We start from the raw sequence: 3878 nt of genomic DNA, 5'->3' as shown, positions 1-3878 counted from the left end.
ATTTTTGATTGGTTCTTTATCACAACATCGAGGGTCTCATTAGATTTCTTGAGGATCTCACTACATTTATCGGCAGTTTCTAGCAAATTATTGAAAGACCTTAAAAGTGCATTTTTTAGCTCTATATCCTCCATTTCTGTCATGTTTCTTTGTCTCCGCATTATTTATGCTTTCTTGGTGCACCCCCTTGTGGTCTTTGTGTGCAGTCTTGTTGTAGTTAAGCCTTGATTGTTGTCTGCAATACCGGGGGTGATTTGACCTCCAGGCTAACTTGCTCTGAGAGTCAGCTGTGTCTGCAGTGGGAGAGCTTCTCTAATTTGTGAGTTCTTAATTCACATACATCACAAAGCCTTTCTTTTATACCCCAAGGACACCCAATTTGTTACTTTTTTAAAAAAAATGTATTTTTTTTATTGGTTTCAGAGGGAAAGGGAGAGGGAGAGAAAGAGAAACATCAATGATGAGAATCACTGATAGGCTATCTCCTGCACGCCCCCACGGGGGAGAGAGCCAGCAACCCTGGCATTGGCCCTGACCAGAATCAAACCTAGAACCTTTCGGTCTACAGACCCGAGCTGTATCTACTGAGCCAAACTAGCTAGAGTTCAATTTGTTCCTTGAGAGTAAGAATCTAGCACCAAAAGCAGAAGCCCCTAGAGATGTTAAAATAATAAAGGGAAACCCTGCGGGTGGAGTAGGAACTCAGGAAGGAGTCATCCTCACCCAGGGAGGCCAGGTTGCTGCAGTTTTCCACCATCACATCCAGGTACAATTTCCGCTGAGCTGGGTTCAGGCATTCCCACTCCTCCTGAGAGAAATGTATGGCCACATCCCTGAAGGTCAAAGGTCCCTGAAAGAAAATAAATATTTACCAAGAGGTCACCAAAAGAGTTCATAATGTCACATGACATGAAAACAGTGTTAGAAGAGGTTGGGACCTATGGGAGTATACTGAATCACCTAATAAGATCATCTTGCCCCAGTAACTTCCCTTGATATGATTTCGAACACTGACAAATGAGGATGACATATGTCCACAAATCCTAGATATAGATTTGCCTTTACAGGAAAATAAACTTTACAATTAAGGCAAAGCCCTAGCTAGTTTGTCTCAGTGGAAAGTGTCAGACTGTACACTTAACCCCTTCCCCAACAATTTTTTTGTTAAAAACGTTTCTTCAGACTAATTTTTTTATTTTGGTTCTATATAGTATTTTTGATGCTGATTATGAAAACAGGTTGTAACTCGTCTTCCTATAAACCATATTTTTTTACCATATTTTCTTACGAGTATTTTTCTTACCATATTTTTCGACGAGTATACTCGTCGACAACTGAAAAAGAACATTTTGTGAAAACGAGTATACACGTTTCTGCCGGGGAAGGGGTTAAGAGTCGTGGGATTAATTCTCGTTGCAATCTCAATCCCCAGTAGGGGATGTGCAGGAGGCAGCTGATCAATGATTTTCTCTCATCATTGATATGTCTCTTTCTACCTTTACCTTCATCTCTGAAATAGATAAAAATATACTTGAGAAAATAAGAAAAAAGAAAAAATAGCTGAAATACTGTTAAGAGTTTAAGCACAGAGACACAAATTTTACAACTATGAAATCAAGGTGGTTTAGTGATTCTGTAAATCTTATGAATCTATTTGTGTGTGATCCCCATTGTGTTTTATAAACAAACTAGTGGCCCGGTGCATGAAATTCATGCACATTAAAAGGGAATTAATCCGAGGAAATATTTTAATATTGATACTTGCTCTTTCTCTATAATAGAAATTTCTGGCTGGCCCCAACCCCATTGGGCAACACAAGGCCCGTCCGGCCCCACCCCAGTCCTGCCTGGCGGACACCCAGCCTCCCATCCCGGTGCTGGGGAGGGGTCCGCGGCCTCAGGGGGATCCCCCAACCTCGCCATGCAGAGCTGGAGACATCGGGACCCGCCTCCACAGCTCCACACTCACGACGTGATGGATTGTGACAGCATGAGGGCATCACAGCGTGATGGCATGAGGGTGTAAAGACCATTTGCACATTAGCTCTTTATTATATAGGATAAGGAGAGAAACATAAGGATACAAAACAAGTTAAACCTACTTTCCTTTTTGTGGTTGTAAATCCTCGCGGGGGGAGATTTTTTCCATTGAGTTTTAGAGAGCGGACAGCAGGGAGGTAGAGGGATGAGAAGGACAGAGAGAGAGAGAGAGAGAGAGAGATCAATGTGAAAGAGACACAAAGATACATGGATTGGCTGCCTACCGCAGATTCCCAAGAACTACTTGCCCTGGACCAAGAATCGAAACCTCCACCACTAATCCACAGGAGCCTGGGGGAACTAATATTTATTATCAGTACAATTCTTTCAAAATTTTTATGTATCATTAGTGGAGAGCTATTTTGTAGACATTTAATGTAATTGAACATACATTCATAATATCATTCTTGGAAACTTTCTAGAAAATATAAAAAGTGATAATATAGGTTATGTCCATGATAGGAGTATAGAATATAACGAAAATTTAAAGAATCAAGGCCTGAGCAGTTAAAGCTCCCATGAAAAAGCCAATGATCTGTAGGAAAGAAAAGTAAGTCCTTCATTTTCCAAAGGAAATGCAAACTAAGAAGTGGGACATTTCCAGATGTGAAGTGATGGTCTCTGCACAAATGTCATTAAATCGCTACTACAGCCTTGTTCCTGAGAAAGGGAGACTATTAACTCTGCAGTTAGGGAAGCACCTCTGCCATGTGAACATCAGGTGGACTGAGACAATGGACATCAAGTGACTGAGGCACACGGAAGGTCAGGTCACCACTGCTGTGACATTACTGCCAAAAATACCTCGATAAAGAAGGAATTATGTGGAAATGATCACAAATAAACATTAATTTTTGCAAGTGTCAATCCACGGGTACCGCTCATGTTCTCTAGGCTAATAGAATATTTACCTACCAAGTCTTTCGTACTAATCTAGTGAGCAAGTCTCTTCTATTTACTATTTACTCTTCTTTCAGAACTTTCTGAGCTATCCTGAGCAGTAAAATGTACATTTTCTTACCCCTGATCAAGAGCTGATGCTGTAGCCACTTGAACCTAAAACCTGCCTTTCCCTTCTTCAAGACACAAGAGCCTCTGACCCCATCCCAACAGGGATGTTATATATGGCTGCCTTCCCAGGTGGATCTGTCACTAAAGGGATGTTCTGAGTAGTTGAAAGTCATTAATTAAAGGAGGGAATGCTTCTGGACCTTGGGGAGGCTGCATAAAATGAAGGCAGAGAAGCCTCTGGGAAAATGTAGAGAAGTATAGCCGGGCCAGTGTGGTTCACAGGTGAGTGTTAACCTATGAACCAGGAGGGCAGGTTTCCATTCCTGGTCAGGGCACACACAAGGTTTCAGACTCCATCCCCAGTGGGGGGTGTGCAGGAGGCAGCTGATCAATGATTCTCTCTGCTCATTGATGTTTTTATCTCTCTCCCTCTCCTCATTCTGAAATCAATAAAAACATACATTAAAAAAGAGAGAGGGAAATATAAAAACTGCTGACACTGACTATCATCAGAAAAAAAGGAAAGAAATGAGGAAAGGAAAACAACTTGGAACAGAAAGAACATCAGAAGTAGAGAAATATGGAGAGAAAGGCGGCCCAGAGAGACCAAGGGAACCTGCGAGGGAGATAGGTTCTGGTGAACAGAAGTGGGGGCAAGAAAGGGAAAGGCACTTCAGACAAAGAGACTGGTTCAAGGAGAATTGGGGGAGCAGGTGCACAAAAAGAAAGGGGGGTTTAGGAATGATGGAGCAGAGGAAGAAGCAGCACTGAGTCATCCAACTGTGGGGAAACGGACAGAGTAAAAGGGGCAGCAGAGCACAGGGGTG

At 42.2% G+C, this 3878-nt stretch overlaps 1 pseudogene; it reads right to left on the bottom strand.

The window, feature by feature from the left end:
- Positions 1-3878, bottom strand: part of LOC107184263 — a 43221-nt pseudogene that overhangs the window by 6671 nt on the left and 32672 nt on the right.

Source organism: Myotis davidii, unplaced genomic scaffold (assembly GCF_000327345.1).
Source record: "Myotis davidii unplaced genomic scaffold, ASM32734v1 scaffold965, whole genome shotgun sequence".
Classification (NCBI taxonomy): domain Eukaryota; kingdom Metazoa; phylum Chordata; class Mammalia; order Chiroptera; family Vespertilionidae; genus Myotis; species Myotis davidii.
Note: the sequence above shows the minus strand (reverse complement) of the source record. Positions and strands in the feature narration are given on the sequence as shown.